General features: G+C 38.6%; 1 pseudogene; it reads right to left on the reverse strand.

Annotated features, from left to right (window-relative positions):
* LOC149175286 (calcium-transporting ATPase, endoplasmic reticulum-type pseudogene) overlaps positions 1-13,944 on the reverse strand; it is a 191,571-nt pseudogene extending 177,627 nt beyond the window's left edge.
* Between the last annotated feature and the right edge of the window lie 12,210 nt (positions 13,945-26,154).

Genomic DNA, 26,154 nt, shown 5'->3' on the forward strand with positions numbered 1-26,154 from the left:
CATCGAAGATAAACCCGCTGAATCCGTACCAGATGAAATTCAAAAGGTTGAGGTGGCAGTCGAACCGGTCTTGTCTTCAGAAGGTCCATCTTCAGATGATACAATAACCAAAGAGAATGGGAATGACACTGTTCAAATTCTTTTCATAAACATAGACTCCAATGAACATGGGGGCAATCTACTCATTCCTTTACCGTAGGAAGGAAGTTCGTCAGAGTCATATCCAACCGTCTAGTCGGTCCCACCTCCAAGCAACCTAGTCATTTCCTTAAATTGGAATCTACTAGGCAGACCCCGTTTACTGGCTAATGTACCATTTCGAATCATTGTACAAGCTTACAAAATGGTCATGGTTGGTACCATCATAGATGAAGGGGCTTCTGTGAGTATCTTTTCCTCAACTGCTTAGAAAGCACTTGGTTCGCCATCGCTTCTGCCTAAGATGAGAAATCTGACAGGCTTCGATAAAGGAACCAGTCGACCGTTAGGGATCCTCCCCAATGTGCCTATAACGTTGAGAAGGAAAACCGTTTATATGAACGTAATGGTAGTCCAAGGACCTCTAGACTATAATCTACTCCTTGGGCGTGACTATATTTATTGCATGGGAGCCATTGTCTCCTCACTCTTTCTAGTAATGTGTTTTCCATATGAAGGCCGAGTGGTCCAGCTCATAGACCAGCTTTCGTTCCCCGGCTCACACATAGCTAATAGTCAAATGCCATCCCTAAATGGTATTTTCATGCAAGGAATGTCTCATCAAACTCTAGTTTGTCCACCTGAAGAAAGCGAGTAATTCGGGGGGTCGTGACTGAAACCCAGGGGGCATGCGCCCTGGTTTTCTCCTGCAGGAAAACTCTAGGTATAGAGTAGGTTTCAGTGAAGGATATATGACTAGTCCGACACCCGTCTGTATGGGAAAATGGGATTAGACCGGATAAGATACCTCCGTTAGAAGGTATGTCTTTCCTGATAGAACAAATGTTTTGTTTGCAAATTGAGTGGTAACCTATAAAAGGTAGGCCTTTCTTGACAAAGTAAATGTTTTTTTTGCAAATTGAGGGGTAACCTCGAAACTCTACTTCACTATACCTGGGGGCATGCAAACCTTTTTTTGTGCAAGTGAAGAGCGACCATTTATTTTCTTAGTTTGTAGGTTCTCAAACCCTTTAAACTCGTAGGATTGGTCGTTCCTATCTTACATAAAGGAAGGATACGGAGCAAAGCTTCGAAAGGTGCTAGCTCCATAAAAATGGAATCTATCGATGAGACATCCTTATTATACGACTGGCACGAGTAATTTTTATGTGAAGTTCAAGCTCGTTAAAAATTAAACCTAAGAAATGAGAAAATGTTTCCCCAAAGTTTAAGCTCGTTAAAAGATGAACCAATTTCCGGTAAATAACCATTGTGAATGCATTATCATCAGCTCCTGAGCCTTGGTCATGTTCTCATCATCACCTTCACTCTGTTCTAGCCGATCATTCACCTCCATTTGATTGTTTACCCCTTTTTAAGGAACAGTTGCGAAGAGTGATCCTGTTAGCCATCCTTGTGACACTGCCGTGATTGGAAAATTCCAACCCTACCTGTAATCAGCTGCTACCTGAAATTATCACTCGTTCCTCAAAAAACGAGTCTCCTTTAAGCTCTTTTCGTCTGACTCGTAAAATATGAAAATATTGCCAAGTAGTTGGCCTCTCCAGCTCGTTAAAGCTACCGGGAGTGCTATCCCTCCTCTAGATTTTAATCTTTTTGGACCTGAGGGATTATTACACAAAAAGATCGAGCGCTTGTTTTGTTCGGCTCGTTAAAATTATCGAAAATTCATCCCTTTCGTATTATTTTATACTTTTTCGGACTTAAGGGATTATATGCCGAAAAAGGATTTTTGGAGTTTCCTTTACGTTCCTTTTAGAATATCTAAAATTGAAAAGGACCGAGTTATATTTGTCGTTAAACTTGTTAAAACCAATAGCGACAAACTTGTCCATATAGAGAAGAACGAGTTTCATTGTCGCTAGGCTCGTTAAAACATAGCGACGGGTTTGCCCGAAGGGAAAATTATAGAACAAGCATATGTTATCCTCCTCAAGCTTGATAAAAATTAAGAGGTATTGGTCAGCAATGACTGGGGAAAAATTGGGAAGAAAACTTGAAGAAACTTTATTGGTAGCAAAGTCACTCTTGAACATGACACTTTCACTCCATGTCTGAGTTGGGTTGGGTTATTCCGTTCACTGGTAATATTACCATTGGTCCATCTTACCATCCACCTTTGGGGTTAAAGCTACCAATCCATCTCAAGTGTCACCAATATTTTCAAGAGAAGTCAATCATAGAATTCACCAACCCATCTTTTGTCTCATCCACTGCAATACCTTTACACTTCATTCTTTCATGACCGCCACCATGAACCCTGTATCATCAGATCGTTTTCATCTCCAAAAGTCATTTGCTCCATTCTGTGTCATAGATGTGGGATTTATTAAGGCCCTCCTACGATGGGTCACTTCTTGTCGACATCAACTCATTATCCAAGAATTCGACCTAGGAACAACCCTTTTAGTACTTTGAAGCTTGCATGCCTCAATGGCAAGTTTCCCACTTTCGGCGATAGGTTTACATCAATGGCCTTCGACTGAGAGATTTTGCATGGTGTTCGACGCCAAGTCCCATTTTCACACCGTGCGAATTTTACTGCCATACCTTGAGGGTCATCATCATTATCGGTGATTCCTCTCGCGCCTGTTAATAGCTTACATCATGGGCTGGTAATCAGGCGATGTCTTTCCATGTTTGACTCCAGAACATTTTTCACATGGATCGACTTGTACTTCGGGTGAAGATTGGACAAGTTTGAAGACCCCGAATCTAGTCTCATCCATTCGGGCTACAATATATTCAGGAAAATAAAGACATCAAATGTACATCATTGTTGCACAGATGATCATCCGAATCGAAGGATGATGGCTCTATCAGAATCATCAGTCTGCCACACAGACGATTGTCTGTCCTATGCACATGAAAATGAATTTATAAAGCTGAGCATGGGAATGCCCGCCTCAGCTAGATCATGAAAATATTATGAAGATAATGTATTGTACTGCATCTTGTTACAGGTTGCCTTCCAGTTCGAAAAACCTCGGATCCTCATGATAAAGCATTTCACCCGACACCAAAAGATTAACGACCTCATGTTTTAGGGGGCAATTGTTATAGACATTTTTGGGCACTGCAACCCCAATCATATATGTCCATAAACCAAGGGCTTCTGAGTCCCTAAAAGTTTTGTTTCATGCCCTAAAGAAACAAGGTCAGCTGATTACATCATCTCCCAAAAGTTCTCCACAGGAAACTGCTTAGAACTGGTCAAAACTGGACCATACAGGTGGCTCAGTGCTAAGGGTGTGATGCATCTCACCTGCCTAGTGTAAAAAGTGCGATGCATACTGGAAATCCCTTCTGTAGGGTGCGATGGGCGAGAATGGACAAATGGCAGAGATATTTTGCAAGGTGGATGATCATAGAATCTTCCAGAAACTTCTCCTGCGACACTTGCCTCTCTGAATTCGCCCAGGGATGAGTAAGAGATCATCAATATCCAAGTGGAATCAAGAACTATCAGAGAGAAGACACTAATCAAAATCCCAGAATTTGACTCACCTCCCTGCAATCATCTATATATGGATCTCTCATCCCAGAGATCCAGAGGCTGGGATTTTGTATCTTGTAAGGAAGTGTTGTTGGTTTCCTAGTGGAATATCATAGTGTTGGGTGATCTAAGATTTTCATGAGGTGAAGAAAGGCTTTCATGCTGGGAGTATGACGCTGGGTTAGAACAATGGGTTTTAATCCTCTCTTCTAATCTTCATATTAATAAAGCTATTCAAGTTTTCCTCCAAATTCTTGTATGTTTGATAGTATATGCATTTGTGTGGTCAATATATATCTGGTCCTATATTGTTTATGATTGTAGATCTCTGAAATTTGAAGGTATTATGCTGCTTTGACTTTACAAGTACTCTTTGAAGCAGAGTGGTCATGGGAGAAGTGGCAAAGACCTGTTGGTGAGGAGAAGGAACAAGAAAAGAACCAAGCACAAGATCGAGGTTGGTAGTCTTTGATCTTCTCTTATCTACTTCTCATAAAGGAAAATGAAAGTAACTTTAATCTATTTGTTTCTAAGATAGCTACCCGTCTTAGTGGGACTAGCAACTCTGCATAGACACTAGATTTCCCGATAACACCCACCATTATAGATATAACCCTTAATCAACCATTTGATGATCAACCATCCTTTTCAATTCCCCCTAAAAAACTAGTGGACAAACCTCAAAACACTAGATTTGAAAACCCACATAAAGAGGTCCCCAATAAAGGAAAAGAAGACCATCCTACTCAAATCCTTGCTGTGAAAATTCAAAACCCTCAAATAGAAAAAGCCCCTTTGCCATTCAATCTTGAAGCAGAGGTAGCTAGGCTAAAAATTTCAGTCCCCTTAACGGAAATAATCAAGAATGAAACTTACAAATCACAAATAAACCAGACCTTAAACATTGCTGAAAATAAGGATTATGTTAACATATTTGATGACCAACTAGAACTTATATTTGGTCTTGATGTTAATGGAAAACCATTAGAAGGAGGAGTACCACCTTTCTACATTAGCCTTAGCATCCATGACAAAATTCTACACAATGCAATGTTGGATTCTAGGGCCTCCCGCAACTTAATGCCCAAATCAGTAATGGAGAAATTAAACCTAGACATTACAAGGACTTATTCTCATTTGATTCAAGTCAAGTAAAGTGTCTAGGATTGATTAAAGACCTGTGTGTTACCTTAGTTCAATATCTTTCCAAAAGCATCCTTATGGATATTGTGGTTGCTGACATCCCACCAAAGTATGGCATGCTGTTATCCAGATCATGGGGAGCCAAACTTCAAGGACCTTTACAACTAGATATGTCATATGCAACAATTTATGTTTTTGGACAACCTAAGAAGATGTACCAAGAAACCTTAATGAAATACATGGTAAGTAGCCAGGATCGGCCTCAAAACTTTCCTATCTACTCCGTACATTCAGACATTGATTCCTTTATCTTGTATAATGTTGATCAAACACAAGAAACTCTTTTATACAGTATTGATTAAGAACCAAAAGAAATTGCAGTTTCTATTCAAAATAAAACTAACTAAACTTTAGAACTTTCCAATAAACAAGGTGGCCAAATTGCTTTAAATGAGGAAAAGTTTGTTGCATCAGATGATGAAAATTATGAGCATGAGATATTATGGCATCTTGAATTTGATGGGTCAGTGAATAAGTTTGGAGCAGGATCAGGAGTGTGGGTATACAATTTGGAGAATAGTCACTTAGAAGGCCATGCATACAGACCGAATTTTAAATGTACTAACAATATGGCCGAGTAAAAAGCATTAATTTTAGATCTTAAATTAGTTAGGAATCTAGGAGATAAAAGAGCTTCTATCATGGGAGACTCTAAACTAGTTATAAAACATATTGATGTTGTATATATGACAAAGGACCCTAGATTAAGTTGTTATAGAGGAACTATTGTAGAAATAATTAATACTTTCTTAGAAACCAAGCTTGCAGTAATCCCTAGAAAACACAATATGCAAGCCCATAGTTTAGCAATGTTTTCCAGCACTTGCAAGTTACCCTTCCAACCTAACCATCAGTGCACTGCTGAAATTAGGAACAGACCTGCAATTCCAGAAAATTTGAAGAATTGGCAAGTATTTTCTAATGATGAAAAGATAAATAACTTTTTAATTTCAAAAGAAGAGTTTGTAAATAATAACATAGATACCGATACATCCATAGATCCTGACTCTAAGGATGAGATAGAAATAAATGAGATAGAAGGTGAAGAAATAGATAGTTTTCATCCTTCTAAATTTACTAAATCATATGTAGAAAACCTAAAGCAAGTTGAGGTTGACGAAATAATTAACGAAGACACTGAAGTAATTAATCTCAAGGATAATTTCTTACCTAAGGGATTAACCCCTCTGGAAGATTTATTTGATTCAAATGATGTTCCTAGGAAACCTAAAATGGAACCAGTAAGGTCTAATATAGAGGAATGTAATATAGGTACCAGTGAAAATCCTAAACTCATCAAACTTTTAAAATCATTACCTCCCATTGAAAAAGTGAAATACATTGAGTTGTTGAAAGAATTTCAAGATGTTTTTTCTTGGAGTTATGAGGACCTCAAATCCTATGACACCAACATCATCCAGCACACAATCCTATTAAAGAAAATCAAAAGCCTTTCAAACAAAAACTTAGACGGATCAATCCTGTCTTATTATCTTCAATTGAAAAATAAATTCAGAGGATGTATGATGCCAAAATAATAGCACCAATCAGATTTTCCGATTGGGTCTCAAACTTGGTGCCAATCGGAAGAAAACTGGTGAGATCAGACTCTGTGTGAATCTAAAACCCTCAACAAAGTGTCACCAAAAGAAAATTACCCTCTCCCCAAGATGGATCAAATTTTACAAAGGGTAGTTTGATCAACAAGAATCTCATTATTGGATGGGTTTTCTGGTTACAATCAAATTTTTGTTCATCCAGATGACCAACCCAATATTGCCTTCACTACTCCTTGGGGCACATTCATGTATGTGAAAATGCCTTTTGGACTAATGAATGCAGGAGCCACTTTCCAGAGGGCTATGGATATAGCCTTTGCAAAAGAAATTCATGATTTCCTTGTAATATATCTAGATGACATCACTATATTTTCAAAATCTGACAATCAACATCTTGATCATCTAAGGCAAGTTTTTATTAAATGCAGGAAATATGGAATTTCCTTGAACCCCAAGAAGTCTTTGTTTGGGTTAGAAGAAGGAAAGTTATTAGGTAATATAATTTCAAAAGATGGTATCCGAATAGACCCTACAAGAATAGAAGCCATCTTACAGATACAACATCCGAGGAACATTAGAGAATTGCAAGCTTTCTTAGGGAAAATTAATTTTCTTAGAAGGTTTATTTCTAATTTAGCAGAGTTAATTAGATCACTGAACAATATGTTGAAAAAATATTCGACCATAAAAGGCACTGTTGAGGCTAAGAAATCCTTTCAAGACATTAAACTGGCCTTAACTAAAACACCAGTGTTAATCAGTCCAAAATTTGACAGATATTTCATCTTATTTTCCTTTGCTTCTGTGCACACAATTTTTGTAGTTCCACTGTAGAAAAATGACTAGGGCTATGAACAAACTATTGCTTTCTTTAGCAAAGCTCTAAGAGATTCCCTTTTGAAATATAACATAATGGAAAAAAAAGCCTTTTCTTTGGTCAAAGCCATCAAGGATTTTAGGATATACATTTTATATTCTCATATAGTAGCCTACGTTCCAAATTTAGTAGTCAAAGACATCCTAACTCAGGAAGGTCCAGATGGAAAGAGAAGAAAGTGGATTGCTACTATTTTAGAGTATGATATATAAATCAAACGTACTAAGTTAATCAAGGGCCAAGGTTTAACCAAACTCATGGCTAAATCGAAATATTAGGCCTTGGATATAAACTTTATTGCAGCAATAGATGATGGAGAGGAGATGGCGACTCCACTAATCAGCCAGGCCTTTATTGAATCACCTTGGTATACTGATATTATTTATGTTTTACAGAAATTACAAGCTCCTCCCGAATTATCTAGAACTAAAAGCATGTTTTTAAAGATGAAATCCTTAAAATTTTGTATATTAGAAAATTCTTTGTTTTGGAGAGATCATGAAGGTATTCTTCTAAATTTCCTATTAAAAGATGAATCTGACAAAGTATTGCAAGAGTTTCATGCAGGTGACTGTGGAGGACACCTTTACTGAAAGACCACTATAGATAAAAATTCTTAGAGCTGGTTTCTACTAGCCCACTTTATTTTCTGATGTTAAGAAATATGTGACTACCTGTCACAAATGTCAAATTTTTTAGGGGAAGAAAAAGCTTTTGCCTTTACCCCTCAAGCCAATATTTGCTGAAATACCTTTTCAACAATGTGGTTTGTACTTTATTGGTGAAACTCACCCACCCTCCTCTGCCCAGCACAAATGGATCCTCACAGCCACAGACTATTTCACAAATGGATAGAGACCATACCTTCAAGGCAAGCCACATACATTGTTATCATAACCTTCCTTAAAACCAATATCCTATCAAGATTTGGATTTCCAACCAAGCTCATTACTGATAATGCAACAACCTTTAAATCCAAAATAAAGATAGATTTCTGCAATAAGTATCATATAACCTTGGGCCATTCCATAGCCTATTATCCTCAAGGAAATGAACTGGAAGAATCCTCAAAGAAAATCCTGGTGAACATCATCAAAAAGTTGTTAGAGAACAATAAGAAAACATGGAACAAGAAGCTAGTCAATGCCCTATAGGTAGATAGACTAACCACTAAGAAATCAATTGGTACTTCTCCCTATCAACTAGTTTATGAGATGGAAGTTGTCTTTCCATATTCCTTGGGAACACCAGTGATGAAGTTGTTCAAGAAATGCAGGTTGAACCAAAGAGTATCCAGAGAAGAATCAACCAAAAAATTCATCTTCAACAAACTAAAGAAGAGGTCTACATCAGGTCTTAAGTGTGCAGGAAAGGATTAATAAAATTTTTGATAGGAGAACCAAGGCTGAAAATTTCTACCTTAGTGAGAAAGTCCTAAAGTGGGATTCAAGGAGGGGAGATAAAGGTAAACATGGGAAATTTTATTTCCTATGGAAAAGCCCATATGTCATTTATGATTTCAGAGGTAATAATGCTTTATTACTAAGAGAACTTGATGGTAGAGAAGCAGAAGGTGGGCCAGTGAATGGTCAAATGCTAAAACATTATTTTGATTCTAATTACTAATTTTTCATTTCCCATTTGTACACATTCTATTTTCAAAAGTTCAGTTTGGATTGGATGGTGATTTTTTAAGTTGAAGCCTAAAGAGAAGGCCCTAAGCTTTAAAAGATCTACTATCATAAGTATTAATAGTGCAGAGGCATAGAGGAAAATTTTTGCAAGGAAACATCAACAATAATTCAGAGGCTACTAATCTAGAAAGTTCTTGACATTTCACTAGAAAATGTCGTCCCCAAGTGGAGCCACTGTTAGGTTCCTATACCAGTAGGAGTCATAATTTTGAATGACTAAGATTAAGCCTTGTAATATTGTAAATACCTTTACTTTCTGCAAATGTTTTCCATATTAATAAATTAAAAAATGTAAAGAGGGTATATCCTAAAAGAATAATCAAAGGACAAAATAACAAGAAAAGGTCAAAAAATGAAAATATAGGAACCCCAAAAGACAAAAAGAGACCATGAAAGTGAGCAAGTCAAAATGCCACTACTATTTACTTTATGCATAATAAAAGATTGTGTGCAGCTTGTTACTCATTGCCACAATCCATGATAATCAAAATGTTCAAACTTGGCTATTTCATGTTTTGAATTCTATGTTTATAGTTAGAGAATAAAATCTGACCAAACAGTGTAATCTTAGCAAATCATTAGATAGTTAGAGTAAATAAAAGGACCTCATTAATTTAATCTGAGCCCTTGGATGATATAAGGTTAGAATTAGATGGTTTAATTTGTAAATAAAAGAAAAATATTGATAAGGGTTTGCTAGCCTAAATGCACCCAAATAAAGCGAAGAAAAAATAGTAGGATGAGTAAATGGGTAAGCAGTAAGAAGGTTGCACAAATATCATATGATTACACAAAAGTACTTATGTCATTGTCTCAAATGAATTTTTCAAATATGCATAAGTAGTAAACAAAGCACAGTGGTTCACAATATGGTTTATTTAGCATCCCCTCGTTCATTTCACCCCTTACTTCACTAATTTCCCATAAATAAGTTCTAGTGCTTAAAATCCTTTAAGTCAAAGGGGCTCAAAGCATTTCTCTAACTTTTGGAGGGACTGGACCCTCGGCTTGATGACTTATGGGCATAAGTGCTAGAATCCCCTTCATCAAATTCACCCCCCTTCATTTCCCCTCATTTCCATAATAAAATCACACTTTCCTATGGTAGACACCTTTTACCTAGGAAAAGTGACTCACCCCATGTAAGTCCTTTTTCACCAAAAAACCCACTAAAGTTTTTATCCTAAGTATAAATCTAAATGCGCAATCACATATACTTTACCCCTTTTTACTTAGGAAAATCCACTCCGCCATCACTTCCATATTAATTAAACTAACTTTATTATATAAATTCCCCGAAAACCATTAACCCATATTAAATTAAAACCCTATGTAAAATACCCTAACCCCTTAGTTTTAAATAAAAACTAATATAAAATACCCCTTATCCCGATGTAATTTCACTTAATTTACATAACCCTGGTAAAATTTAAGTTAATCCCGCGTTGGCCTCATTTGACTCCCTAATCCCTCATTAAAACCCAGCCCAATCACTTAACCCTGGATTAGTCCCTAAACTAATCTTGAAACCACCATAATTAAATCCCCGGGCCCCCCCTCAAATCCCGTCATTTCCCATTGTGCAACTTTGCCTCCTGACCATTGTTGATCATCCCTTCCCCACATCTAATGGGCCATAATCATATCGGTCGTGCCCGATGACTGAACAAAAGTTGCCTAATAAAGTGGTTTTCCTCCCTGTTTTTATCACTCAGGTTGTTCCCTGCCTCCTGAAGGGAATACGACCGAGGTAACCACTAACCAATCTTGTAGCTGCAGATTATAGCCAATCTGCAACCAGAGAGGGCTCTCTCTTTGTAATTTAGCTTTGTTTTGAAATATTTTAGGCTAGTTATGATGTACAGGGTTTTGTTTTAAGTTTGTTGGATGGTGATTTCAGGCAGAGCTGGGATGCAAGTCCAAAATATTCTATACTATTGGGCAATGGAGTCAATGATGGTGTACTGTTGAAAGTTTTTCTTGGGTAAATGGTAATGCTATAGAGCAAGATAGGCAGTTTTGGAACAATTTTCAAATCTGAAACTGATGGAATGAAGTCATGGAATGAAAGGAAATCAAGAATCTTTCATTATGCTGGCAGAGGGAAAGTGCATGAATATTATCAAGGAGCAATGAAGAATTCCTAGGTAATGTTCAAAGTGAAAGAATCAATGCAAACATGAGCAACTAAGAATTCATATTTATGACTAATTCTGAAGAAAACATAATTAATAGCAGAGATTGAGAACAGGGTGCATTTAAACAAATCATGGGCTATTCTTCTTCTCCGTTACCAAGATTATGGAACATATATGAAATTTACAAACACAGAAAACATAAAACATAGTTTAAAATAACTTATTGATCCATAGAATGACACAGGAATTCTATAGCAAGTGGGAGAACATCAAATCCACATCCAGACGGTCAGCAACAGTGAACTTCAATAGCTTTTGTATTAAAACAGTCTCAGAATTTACAGCGCAGTCTAGAGAGAAAATCACCAACCCCAAATACATTCTATGGGGAGGTATTTATACAAAAATGAGATACAAAATATCTTGTAGATAAGTCTTCATGCAATAAATTTCATCACCAACTTTTCAGAAGAAGTAAATGAGAGAAATAAATGGCACAGTAAATGTTGGTGTGCTGGCGGTTTAGTCTGTCAGAGATTTTTGACTTTTTAGACTGAGTGAGACGACTGGAGCTGCGTCTTTACTCTGTGTTCCTATGTTTGCTGTTTTGCTGTTTTGTTGTCCTCGGTGCTCGATCTTGTCTTTAATAAGCTGCAATTTCAATATGAATTCCTCTTTCTGTTGTCTTTCCGCTTTAATAGGTGACCCATGTATGTGGAGTTGTTGATCTGTAGCTGACTCAAAAAGGGACAGAAATCAAATTACCTGGGTAGAATTTCCAGCATTTCCTGCCACCAATCCTCTGTAGGCAACTGATGTCTTTGTATTTTAATCAGTGTTTCATCAGCTTCAGTATATCTATAAAAGTTGGGCTAAACCTCAAACAAGTGATTTATCTCATGTTCAATATAAAACAGATTTTCTAATTTGTCATAAAGACTCTGTCCAGAGGGAGGCCCTGTTTCTTCTGAGGTACTTGAGGATGCTGTAATCTGATTGGAAACATAGTTGTTTATCCTGGTAGTATACTGTTCACGGGTCAGCAGTCTGCCACTACTGGTCAATAGGCTGGGTAATCCTCTGCTCTGCAATGTTGCAACCTTTAGTTTGAAGTCATTTATTTTAGCTTGCATTTCCTGGCACTTTCTTTATAGAGTCTGCACAAAATTTCTCAGGGTCAGCACCTTTTTCACTGTCAGAATAGTATCTGTCCTGCTACTGATATCTAACGCTGCCAACTGCTCTTTGGTATGAGTTTTCAGGAACTGAATCATTCCATTGGATTGCTTAGGCATATTTCCCAATGATGCTCTGGCCCTTTGTGTCTCAAATTGAGCTAAGCCTATAAATTCTATTTGTTCATGTATGGTCTGAATTGATTGCCATTGGTCAGTGATTGACTGGCCAATTTTGGCCCACAAAATTTTCTTGATCTAAGCTAGAGTTTTATCTAGAGTAAGCTCCTTCTCTAAGGCTTTTATTTTGTTGTCCAAGGCTTTTATTTCCCTTTGTTTCTCAGCCACTGTCATCTTGGACTTGTCATAGCTTGCCTCCATCTTGGCCAACTTTTCTTTGGCCTCTTTCACCTCTGTCACCTGAACTTCTAGCTCCTTGACTGCTTTCATCATTTCTTCCATACTCATGCTAGATTCTGGTGCTGTTGTTGTTGCTGCTGTTGTAGCATCTGTAGTTGATGTAGCTGTTGTGGATGCTGGAATGACAGGAGGAATTGCTGTTGCAGGAAGGGTAGTGGGGACTGTTGGAGCTGTTACCAGTGGCTGGGAGGTCGACTCTCCCTGCTTGCCTTGCAATGCTTTCTCCAACTCTTCCTCCATTTGAATTATCCTTTGATTCATCCTCATGAGCAAATCCATTGTATCTTCACCTTCTTTCTCTTGCACAAGTTCTGCAGTTTGAGGGTGCATGGTTGCAGGCAGCCTCAATTGTTTTCTGAGTGCAGCAATATCTTCCTCTTTTTTCTTTATGAGGGCCTGGATGCCTTTGGCATCCTTCTTAGGATCATGCCCTAGTTCCACAATGATTTCCTCCAATGTCTTTATTCTATTATCTTTGGCTGAGGAAGACATTCTCTCCAAATCCAATTTAGTGTATGTATTTTTCAATGATTCCTTGAGTTGATGTGCCAACATAGCCTTGTCTGCTAGTGTAGCATAGACCATTTCACCTGTTTGCTTGTGTAGCTCAATTTGGTCCATCGGGTGTATGTCCTTGGAGAGGACCTCTAAGTTTGTCTTTATATAATCTGCAGCTGTCTGTGGCTGTGGTATCTTAGGCTTGAAATGACTTAAAATCATCTTTTCCTCCTTAAAGTCATAAGCTGCCATTAATCTCTGCTGTTTGGAGGGTGTTGTCTTGAGGAATTGATCATACAGCTGTACTCTTAACAACTCATTTTGGGCCTTGATTTCCATGAAAGTTCCTTTAATACCAGGCGGTTGCTTGCTTTGCTGTCTTGAGGAGGACACCTCCATACCATGCTGCCTCTCTTGCTCTTGCTGGAATGAGCTAGTAGGTGTTTGCTGGCTGGTTTCTCTCCACCTCAGCTCTCTATGACTTCTTCACTAATTTCCTCCTCAACTTGAGGATCAACTCTCTGTCTTTTGGCTTCTGGTGGTTGTGTTGACCCACTTGGAGGTGTGGTCTCTTCCCTGTCCCACTTCTTGCCCCTTTCCTCATTGAGAGGATTTTGTAAAGCTGGCACCCGTAGTGCCTCGGTCTGCAGTGGAGGGACTTGCCCTTGACTCTGCTCCTTTGAGGTAGTAGGCTGTTCTGTCACTGTTTCTTGCTCTGCATCCATTACCTCCTTGCCTTTTGTTGTACCTATTGCTGGTGTAGATCTTTCTTGGGTAGCTAGTGAAGCTGCAGTAGTTGATGTGCCTTCTCCGACTTGTTGTGGCAGTTTGAATGTTACCTGCTCAAAAGAATCCAAGTCAAGAGTTTTTTCTAAATATTTGACATTTTGCTCCATAATTTCTTCCTGAGTGAACTCTTCAACTAGTGTACCTTGCACCTACTCATCTTGGTTAGAAAATTGTTCAATCTGTGGGATTTTGCAATGTTCATAGGCTGACAGCCTATATTTTATTTTTCTGGCATTGATGAAACCATCTGGGTCATAAGGGACCCACCAAAAACTTCTTTTTAACTTGAGTTTCTCCCCCAATATTTGATCAACATCTTGCCACCCTTCTTTTTTGTTCATGACAAAGGGGCCTAGTTGGTCTTTGAATTTCAAGCGAGCCTTTTTCTTGGCACTATGAAAATGAGTTAAATCTGAATTGATCGGGTTCCTGTAATATTCCAAGGCAAACAGTCTCATTGGCACATATCTTGGTAGCCTGTAAGGACAGAGCTCACAGCCATATATCCTAATGACAGTGTGATTCTGGTAAAAGTACCAGTCACCTATTTTGTAGTTCTTTGAAAGCTGCAATATTTTCTACATGTCATAGGATAGCCTAGCAGGAGGAGTTCTCATCAGGAGACAAGAGACTAGATAGAAAAGCAGGTCAATAAACTCACAGTAAGAGTAAGGGGAGTTGTGGACTTCATGAAAGATTGAGGTCCAAAAAATCACAGACCTCTTTTCTCCTTTGGAGTCCAATCTTTTGATGGGGCATCGAAAATAGTCTGGCTGATAATACATGAACAGATGATAGATATAGGATGAATATTTGAAAACTCCCTCCCTATCCAGCTTCAACAATTGGTCATATATCTTATTGGCAATAAATTTGGCATAGTTGTATTTGACAGCAGGGGGCTGTCCTGGGGTAAATGCAGACAGCAAGACCAATATAGTATGATCAATATGTTCACTTGTTTTGAAACCCAACACATAAGATATCATATCCACTAGTAATTTTCCCACTTCATTGAAATGCACATAGAGAAAAGGAGGTGGCCCTGTAGGCTGGCGGTCTGCTCTCATGAATACTTTAGAAATTCGAGCTATCTCTGAGTTGGAGAGTTTGGGACCTTCATCAAGCATGAATTTCATAGAAAAAGGAACCAGAAGCTGAGTCTTCTTGAAGTTTAGCATTTGGTTGATTGAGTCAGGAGTTATATGGAAGAGGGTGCTCCCAGATGGAGACTTGACTGCCCTTTGTGTTGGGTCATAGTTTTCACAGCAGAGGCGAATTATTTCAGGGAAAACATTGACAGAAGGGAGGAAGTAGATGGGCAAGTTTGATTCCCAAATGCCATAAATGTCACTGTTGTTCAGGTAACTGTTCCTCAGCTGACAGAAGGTCTGCAGGTGGTTTCTGTCACCAACCAAGTCTTGAATTAAGTGGTCCCTATCAGCCAAAGGTAATGCTTCAAGTTCCTTGTGAGGTGCATTGAGAGGAGTGATGTTCAAGGCTACTGGAGTGGCCATCTTCAAATTCTCTGTGTTTTTATTTGAAATTTGGATTTGTGCAACAACTGAATGGTGAAAACTGCCTCTGAGGCTTTGCCAAGGAGCTGTAGAATGAGCTTATCTAGAACTAACCTCACTGTGTAAAATTTATGGTCAAAAACAAATGTTGCAGGGTGTAGCAGGGTCTTTATATGAATTTGTTGGATTGCAAGCTCTGTGAGCAGAATGCAGAGGAAATGGTGGTCTTTGCAGAGGATTTTTTGGTAATTTATCTTAATGCATGGGCAGTTTAGATGCTCTACCGGCGGAAACGAGCTCGAAATATGGTTTAAGGGCCTATTTGCAGAGGAGGGCACCGCTCGCCGGTTTGCTTTGAATCAATAGCTCACACTATGAATACAAGGTGGTGATTGGTAGGCAGGAGCACCTTTGGATTTGAATTATAGATCTTTAGGCAATTTCAACAGCGAATTTTGGAAAAAACAGGGTTTTCGGGCGAAAAATGGGTAAATACATGTTTTATGGCACAGAGGATAGTTAGCAAGGGTGACTCGAGCTGTGGAGCCGAGCTACGAAGCGCATTTGCAGGTTGATGGACTGTGCAACTTCAGGAGGCTGATTGGTCGTAAAATCGCATACACATTCTTCACAGCTGCAACAATAGAAAATAAACAAAAATAGTCGTTTTCACGACTTTTTAATGAATTTTGGACATTTTAGCGCTTTTTAGTGATGATGTCGTCCTGAAGTAATTTTGGCGCATAGCGGGTACGAAAGATGACATGGCACATGACACGTGGTGGGGCGGTGATGTCAGCAGATGATGTGGCAGTATTGTAGAGGAGTGGGGGGCCAACATGGACGCGACGTCATCGGTGACGTGGGCATGATGTCAGGGGGTAGGTGGCAGGCGGTAAGCGGTTTTCCCCGCACCGCCTTTGGCCCAGGGTGGTTTTGCAAGGGGGGCTCCGATCACGCCGGGAGATTGACGCGTGGCGGGGGTACGGCAGCAATACCGCCCATCCCCCAGACGCTAACCTTCGGCAGATCGGGGCATGCGATATCTGCCGCCAGCCATTGGATCGAGGGTGCAGGATCGGACGATCGTCGGGTAATACAGATGGTAGGTGGTTATGGTAGGGGCCCCACATATTATATAAACATTAAATAATGTTTTGGGGGGGAAGAAATTTGGTTACGGTGGAACATTCATTCATTTAACCAAAGGTTTAATGAAATCGGATATATATATGGGCGTGAGAGTCAACATATGGTTAATGTGGTGGGGGGTTTGCACTGCGGTTATTTATTTAACCTAATGTTTAAATAAACCCCGACGGTTTATTGAACGCGGAAGGGTTAATATAAAGTCCCAGACGGACTTAATATTTCCTTAAAACTGTATTGTATGGCTATAATTTCCAATGGGGAGGGATATTTAGATTTTTTGGGTTTTTATATAGTTTTTGTAAAATAGGGGTGGGGAAAATGATTGAGGGAGCTAAATAATAAAGTTAAATGTTAATATGACTTTATGGTATGAAATTGCATGAATAAATGCTAAGTTTATAGAGTGAAAACTTAGGCATAGGGAAATGAAAGGGGTATGGAATAATGATTTTTACACAAGAAATGTGGCTTCTTTTCACTAGGTAAACTCAGAGTTTAACTTAGTATTTCTCATAAAATGAAGTGAAGCAGGACTATTGGGCAGATCCCAAGGTCCTTGAGGGGATGTTAGTAAATGATTTCTGGGGGAATAAGAGGGGGAGTTAGTCAATCTTCCACTGTCCTGTAGTCACTTTGCCATGGCTTTTTTAACATACATGAGATGAGTCTTCCTTGATAAGACAAAAGTGATCATAAACTTGTTTTTGCAACCTAAAACTGCCTACCCAGCCTAATACACCTAACATATTTTCTTCCTTTTGACTAGGTGCACTTGAACTAGCAAACCCTGAAGTTCCTCTTTTCTTTTGACTGCCCTCCTATCTAACTCTACCCTTATCTCTTCCAAGGGCCTAGATTAAGCAGTTGGGCTCCTTAATTTCTCTACCTATCTACTCATCTGCCAAGCTTGAACTGTTTGGACAAATATTCATTCTCTATTCTACAACAACAAATTTAAATATGGAGTGGTCCAGTTTGAACTATTGGGCCATCCATCAAGTGTGATAAGCAACAATATTTGCATATTGTGAACTTGCAAATAAGATAGCAGTGGCATTTTGACTGGCCACTTTCCTGGTCTTTTGGTTTGGGGTTCATTTCTATTTTTTTTTCTGACCAATTCATTTTTCTTGCCCTTTGATTATTCTTTTAGGGCATACCCTCTTTTCATTTTTTAATTTTCTTTATCTGTTTACAAAATATGGAACCTTTGTAGCATGAAAGGATGATCATATTTGGCATTTCCACAGTCAATAATGAAAGTGAAACCTATTGTTATAGGAACCTAACAGTGGCTCCACTTGGGGATGGCTTTTCTTGGTGAAAAGCCAAGAACAACAGGTCGGATGGCCTTACTCTCAGTTTTTTGCTGTAATTCAGAACTTCCTTCTCCTGGAAACCAATGATCTGAACCTTTGTAGCATGTGTGCACTCCTCATGAGCTGATCTGTGCAAAATTACAGCTCTGTCTTTGCTGGTTTCTCTGAGTGCTTATCATCATCTTTATAGTTCCCAAGTCTTCTTCTTGATCTCTTGTGGTAAATTCAAAATATACACCAAAAGTGGTGTAATTCCTTGACTTTTTCCTCAAAATCTGCTGCATCTTGTTCCTTATCTAATTGTTGTAAATGAAAATTGGTGGAAATACAAATATTTATGTACAATATATAGTTGTGTTGTGTTGATCAAAGGGAATCAAAATAATGCTTTAGCATTCGCCCATTGACTGGACCCTCCTCAGCATCTGTGCCATCCAAACTCTTCAAAAAATAAGTGTTGTTACCTTGTACAACCTGAATAATATAAGGTCCTTTCCACAGGAAATCAAATTTTCCATGCTTTCCTTTGTCTTCTCTCCTAGAGTCCCATCTCAGCACTTTGTTTCCTATGAAGAAATCTTCAGCTTTTGTTCTTTTGTCAAAGATCTTGTTGAGTTCATCTTGTAGAACCTGGGTTCTCTGATATACTTCTTCTCTTGTCTGCTGCAAGTGAATAGTTTGATTGATCCTTCTATGAATATCATTAGACTCTGCTTGTATTTCTTGCAACAACTTGATCACAGGGATTCCTAAGGAGGAGGGGAAAACAGCCTCCAGACCATATACCAATTCATATGGGCTTCTTCCAATGGATCTTTTGGTGGTCACTCTGTCTGCCCATAGTGCATTTACAAGTTTTTTATGCCAATTATTTTTATTCTCTTCCAAGACTTTCTTGATGATGTTGATGAGGCTTTTGTTGGATGACTCAGCTAGGCCATTACCTTGAGGGTAATAGGCTGTGGAGTGGCCCAAGGTAATATGGTACTTATGAGAGAAATTGATCATTCTTTTGGATTTGAAAGTAGCAGCATTGTCTGTAATAATCTTTTCCGGATAGCCAAATCTAGACAAGATGTTGGTTTCTAAGAACTGCATGATGATTGAGTCATTGGCTTGCCTACAAGGGATGGCTTCTATCCATTTGGTAAAATAGTCTGTGGCAGTCAAAATCCACTTGTGTTGGCCAGAAGAGGAAGGATGAATTTCACCAATGAAGTCTAAACCCCATTGTTGAAACGGTCTTTCAGTTGAAATAGGCCTGAGGGGCAAAGGTAACAGCTTTCTCTTGCCTTAAAATATCTGGCATTTGTGGCAAGACATTACAAACTTTTTCACATCAGCAAACAGGGAGGGCCAATAAAATCCAGCCCTTAGGATTTTATCAGCTGTTGATTTCCAATACAAGTGTCCTCCACAGTCACCTGCATGAAATTCCTTGAGTACATTGTCAGTTTCATCCTGAATTAGGCAAGTTAGCAAAATACCTTCATGATTTTTCCAAAATAAAACATTGTCTATAATACAAAACTTTGATGCCTTCATTTTCAAGAATCTCTTTTTAGTCCTGGACAACCCTGGAGGAGCTTGCAGGTTTAACAATACAAAACATATGTCAACATACCAAGGTGATTGTAAAAAGGCTTGATTGATCTGTGGAGTCGCCATCTCCTGTTCGTTATCCAGTTCATTGATGTCAAGGGCTTGGAAATTGGTCTCAGTCATTAATTTAGCCAACCCTTGTCCCTTTATGAGTTTTGTAGGCTTGATTTCAATGTCATACTCTAAGATATTGGCTATCCATTTGCCCCTTTTACCTTCAATTCCTTCTTGAGTTAAAATATCCTTAACCACAACATTTGGAACATAGGCTATCACATGTGAGTACAAGATATAAACTCTGAAATCCTTGATGGCTTTTACAAGGGCATAAGCTTGCTTTTCCATGATCTGATATTTTAAGGGAGCATCTCTAAGGGCTTTGCTGAAGAAAGCAATGGGCTTCTCACATCCTTGGTCATCTTTTTGTAATAGGACAACAACAATAGTATGCTCAGATGCAAAGGAAAAAATGATGAAATCTCTATCAAATTTGGGACTTGTGAGGACTGGTGTTTTTGTTAGGGCTGTTTTGATGTCCTCAAAGGCTTGTTTAGCTTCCATTGTCCATTTGACTTTGGAATCTTTCTTCAGCATATTATTCAATAGTCTTATCAGCTCAGCCAAATTGGGAATGAACCTTCTTAGGAAATTGATCTTTCCTAAAAAAGCTTGCAGTTCCTTGATGTTTCTTGGATGAGGCACTTGGAGAATAGCTTGAATTCTATCCGGGTCAATTCTAATGCCATCTTTTGAAATTATATGACCTAGGAGTTTGCCTTCTTCCAGGCCAAACAGTGATTTCTTTGGGTTCAATGATATGCCATATTTTCTGCAAATTAGGAACACTTTCCTTAAATGTTCTAAATGTTCTTGGTCTGATTTTGAAAAAGCAATGAGCTCATCAAGGTAGATGACTAAGAAGTCATGGATCTCTTTGGCAAAGGCTATGTCCATCGCTCGTTGAAATGTGGCCCCTGCATTTTTGAGTCCAAAAGGCATTTTGACATATTTGAAGGTTCCCTAAGGTGTTGTGAAGGCAGTTTTGTCTTGATCATCCGAGTGGACTAAAATCTGATTAAATCCTGAGAATCCATCTAGCAATGAGATCCTAGAGGCTCCCACTACCCTTTGTAGGATATGATCCATTTTTGGTAAGGGGTAGTGGTCTTTGAGAGAGACTTTGTTCAAATTTCTTAAGTCAACACACAGCCTTATCTCTTCCATTTTCTTTCTAGTAGGCACTAGATTTGAAATCCACTCTGAGAACCTGATAGGTGCGATGATTCCAGCTTCATACATTCGTTTAACTTCTTTTTCAATCTGGGGAAGGAGGACAGGATTCACCCTTCTAAGATTTTGTTTAAAAGGTTTTTGATTCTCTTTCAAGGGTATAGTATGTTGGATGACCGAAGTATCATAGGATTTGAGGTCCTCATAACTCCAGGCAAAGACATATTGGAACTCCTTAAACAAGTTAATGTATTTTAACTTCTGATCAACAGGAAATTCTTTGGAGAGTTTTACCAGTTTGGGATTTTCTGTAGTTCCAATGTTGCAGTCCTCAATTTCTGCATTAAGAGGTTGCATCTTTGGCTTCCTTAAAATGTCATTTGAATCAAATATGTCCTCCAAAGGAGTTAAGCCTGTGGGCAGAAAATTATCTTTTAGTTCGATTACTTCAGATTCTCCCTCAGCCATTTCATCGAGGTCTGTTTGCTTCAGTTCTTGTAAATTCTTGTCATCAAAAGTTGTTGGGTGCAAAATCAGATTTGTTGTTTCAGCTGAGATAGTTTGCTCACTTTTGTCTACTTGTTGTAGTTCATCAATGGTGCTTGTGTCAATGTTTATACCTGAGAATTCCTCTTTCAAATTTAGGAAATTATTTATCTGTGTATCATTTTCAAAGACCTACCAATTTTTGAAATTATCTAGGACAGCAGGTCTATGTTTGATTTCAGCAGTGAAATGGTGGTTGGGCTCAAATGGTAGCTTGCAAGTGCTGGAAAAATTTGCCAAGCTGTGTGCATGTAAATTGTGCTTTCTAGGAATTTTGGTGAGTTGAGATTCTAAAAAGGTGTTAAGTATTTCAATGGCTGCCCCTCTGTAAGCCCTCAACCTAAAATCATTTGTAACAAAGTTTCCCTTCATCTGCTGTATAATCAAATCTGAATCCCCTAGAATTGAAACCTTGGTTGCCCCTAGACCTCTGATCAGTTTGAGTCCTAACAACAAGGCTTCATACTCGGCCATATTGTTTGTGCATCTAAAATTTAACCTATATGCATGACCTTTAGCATGGTCATTTTGCATGTTGTGTATCCAAACCCCTGCCCCTACTCCTAATTTGTTTACCGAGCCATCGAACTCCAAGTACCATAATATTTCTTGGTTATGACTACCCTTAAGAGTTTTGGAAGCTTGTTTAGTGGGCAAATTTGGCTCTTGTAACTCATATGATATGTCATTTTCCTTTATTGCATCAATCATATCAACAAATTTCTGATCTTGGGCACTAGATTGTTCATTCATGCTTTCTGTTTGTGCTGCTCCTGGGAGTTTGACATCAGTTTTGGGACACATCCCAACATTATATAAAATGAATGAATCCATATCAGAATGCATAGAATAGATGGGGAAGTTTTGGGGTTTTTCTTGACTACTAACCACATATTTCATTAGTGTTTCACGGTATAATCTCTTTGGCTGTCCAAAGACTGAAATAGTGGCATAGGACATGTCTAGTTGCAAAGATCCTTGGAGTTTTGCACCCCAAGATCTGGACAAAAGCATACCATACTTAGGTGGAATATCAGCTACCACCACATCCATCAAGATTGTTTTCGCTTGATATTGGAATAAAGATACACAAAGGTCTTTGATTAGGCCTAGACACCTGACCTGGCTGGAATCAAATGAGAACAAGTCTTTGTATGGCCTTGTGATATCTAGGTCTAGTCTCTCCATCACAGATTTAGGCATTAGGTTATGGGAAGCTCCCGAATCAAACATAGCATTATGCAGCACCTTGTCATGAATGTTTAAGCTCACATAGAATGGAGGAACCCCTCCATCTACTGTTTTACCATTGACTTCAGGACCAAAAATCAGTTCTGGTTGATCATCTAGAACATTGACCGCATCCCTATTCTCTGGTATTTGTAGTGACCTATTGATTTGCTATTTGTAAACTTCATGTTTAGCCAATTCAGACAGAGGAATAGCTATTTTCAGCTTACCTATTTCTGTTTCTAAGTTAAAAGGTTTTTCTATCTGCATTTTTGTGTTGTGGACAGCAAACTTTTCCTTTTCAGCTGGATTTTCAGTGATCTTCTCTTGATTATGAGTGCTGTTTTGAGGTAAATATGTTTTGAAATTATTTTTGGGGGGACAATTTAGATTTTCTTTAGAGGATTGGATGTAGATGACTGGTTTTTTGAAGGCTGTAAGTGTGATATGTCTTCCACAGTGACTTTCTTTGAGTCTGAGTCTGTTTTATTAAAGGGTTCTATCAGGACAGCTTTATCCTTTGTTTTCTTTGGCTGCTTGGTATCCTTCATCTTGGTAGGTTTAGGCACATCTATGGTTCTGCTTCTTAATTTGTACTGTTTATGAAACTCATAGACTGCTGCATCATAGCCTTTCCTGAAATCAAATGACTCTCCGTATTTGGTTTGAAATTTGTTAAAATTATGAGCTTCTTGATCTTCTTGGGTTAAAAAGATTTGTTGCTCACTGTTTAAACCCATTAAGTTGATGTGAGGGTCCTCTGTTGGTTCACTAGATGTTGAGGCTTCAACATAGTTCTCTTGAAATGGAGGTCTGATGTTCTGGTCAGGGCCAACCCTTCCAACATTTGGATTTTGATTTTTTCTAAAGTTTGGGTTTCTTGCAGTGTTACTTGGTTGACCTTCCCATGATGATTTCCTTTCAATAGTTTCCACCCTATCCCCAAGTCTGTCCATGTCTTTGATGATTGCATCAAGTTTTTGTTCAAATGCTAAAGGCTCTTCTTTGAAAGTTGTTCTTCTTTCAGCTCTTTCCCGATTTCGTTTAGCAATCAAGTTTGCCTCCACACTAACAGCTATATTCTGCATGTCTGCTAAGCTTGGAGGGGCTCTTTCCCTCAGTTGGTATGCCATATCAGAATCAAATCCATCAGGGAATTTGATCAAAGCTAAATCAGGTGGAGGTCTAAGGTTTTGAGGAATAGCATTATAAACATTGTTGAACCTGGCACAATAGTCTTGGACAATTTCTTGTGGGCCTCTTTTCAAATTGTCATATTCTGTCAAGATGTGTAAAGGGTCTTTCTTCTTTTCCCATCTGTTTAAGAAGGATTGATAAAGAGCTTCTGAATCAGCTATGGAATTTGCAGCAAGTGCTCTAAACCAAATCCTTACATCACCAGTTAGACTTTGGACAAAAATCTTCATTCTCACATCATCATCATCTATTTCATAATTCTCAAAATAATCTTGCATTTTCTTAGTGTGTTGCTGGGCTATATAGGAGCCAGTACCATCAAAATATGTGATTTTGCTCTGATAATCCTGAGGCATAGCCCCTGGATTTCCAGGTAACTGTAGAGGAGCATAACGGTTTGCCATATTTACAGGGATAAATGGGGCAACAAGAAGGAATGGGACAACTGAAACTGCAGGGACAACGGTGGAAATATGTGCAGTGGATGGAGGTGTGGAGAAGGTGCTTTGAGAGGTGGATGAAGAACTAGGAGAAGCAGCAGTAATGTGAGGATGGACTGACGCTTTAGCAGGAGTTTGGATATAGTTCTGCTGAATTGTTTCAAGGTTTAAATCAGCAGATTTTTCTAGTTTTTCTTGTTTCCTAAGTGTCTTAGAAATTAAGTTGGGATTTTCAAAAATAGCTGGAGGATCTGGATCAGGATTTGACCTGGTGTACCGGGTTTTCTTCTTTGGAGCCAGCTTCTAAATTTGTTTTTTGGTATTTTCTGGGAATGTTTTAAAATCACAGTTTTTCACAATATTCTACAAGAGTTTCTTTGAAATATAGGAGGCTTTGGGCTTTCCTTTGAATATGTTGAAACAGAGGAAACTGATCAAATCTTTGGAACAAATGTTTAGAGCCTAAAACTATACTGGAGATTGACTGAAGCAGCTTTTATTTACTCCTGTAAATGCAGAGCAAAGACAGTTTCAAAGGCTACCTGGCTAACTTCAGGCTCCATCTGTAGCTTTAGAAAATAGACAGCAGTTACAAATAGTCATTCAGAGGTCCCCAGCAGAGTCGCCAATGATGTTATCACTCAGGTTGTTCCCTGCCTCCTAAAGGGAATACGGCTGAGGTAACCACTAACCAATCTTTTAGCTGCAGATTCTAGCCAATATGCAACCAGAGAGGGCTCTCTCTTTGTAATTTAGCTTTGTTTTGAAATATTTTAGGCTAGTTATGATGTACAAGGTTTTGTTTTAAGTTTGTTGGATGGTGATTTCAGGCAGAGCTGGGATGCAAGTCCAAAACAGTCTATACTATTGGGCAATGGAGTCAATGATGGTGTACTGCTGAAAGTGTTTCTTGGGTAAATGGTAATGCTACAGAGCAAGATAGGCAGTTTTGGAACAATTTTCAAATCTGAAATTGATGGAATGAAGTCAGGGAATGAAAGGCAATCAAGAATCTTTCATTATGCTGGCAGAGGGAAAGTGCATGAATATTATCAAGGAGCAATGAAGAATTCCTAGGTAATATTCAAAGTGAAAGAATCAGTGCAAACATGAGCAACTAAGAATTCATATTTATGACTAATTCTGAAGAAAACATAATTAATAGCAGAGATTGAACACAGGGTGCATTTAAACAAATCCTGGGCTATTCTTCTTCTCTGTTACCAAGATTATGGAACATATATGAAATTTTCAAACACAAAAAACATAAAACACAGTTTAGAATAACTTATTGATCCATAGAATGACACAGGAATTCTGTAGCAGGTCCCAGAACATCAAATCCACATCCAGACGGTCAGCAACAGTGAACTTCAACAACTTTTGTATTAAAACAGTCTCAGAATTTACAATGCAGTCCAGGGAGAAAATCACCAACCCCAAATACATTCTATGGGGAGGTATTTATACAAAAATGAGATACAAAATATCTTGTAGATAAGTCTTCATGCAATAACTTTCATCACCAAATTTTCAGAAGAAGTAAATGAGAGAAATAAATGGCACAGTAAATGTTGGTGTGCTGGCGGTTTAGTCTGTCAGAGATTTTTGACTTTTTAGAATGAGTGAGACGACTGGAGCTGCGTCTTTACTCTACGTTCCTATGTTTGTTGTTTCATTGTTTTGCTGCTTTGTTGTCCTCGGTGCTCGGTCTTGTCTTTAATAAGCTGCAGTTTCAATATGACTTCCTCTTTCTGCAGTCTTTCTGCTTTAACAGGTGACCCGTGTATGTGGAGTTGCTGACCTGTAGCTGGCTCAAAATGGGACAGAAATCAAATTACCTGGGTAGAATTTCTAGCATTGCCTGCCACCAATCCTCTGTAGGTAGCTGATGTCTTTGTATTTTAATCAGT

The sequence above is a fragment of the Pinus tabuliformis genome, chromosome 4_1, assembly GCF_031772625.1.
Source record: "Pinus tabuliformis cultivar Carrire ecotype Pingquan chromosome 4_1, CPIR1, whole genome shotgun sequence".
Taxonomy (NCBI): Eukaryota; Viridiplantae; Streptophyta; class Pinopsida; order Pinales; family Pinaceae; genus Pinus; species Pinus tabuliformis.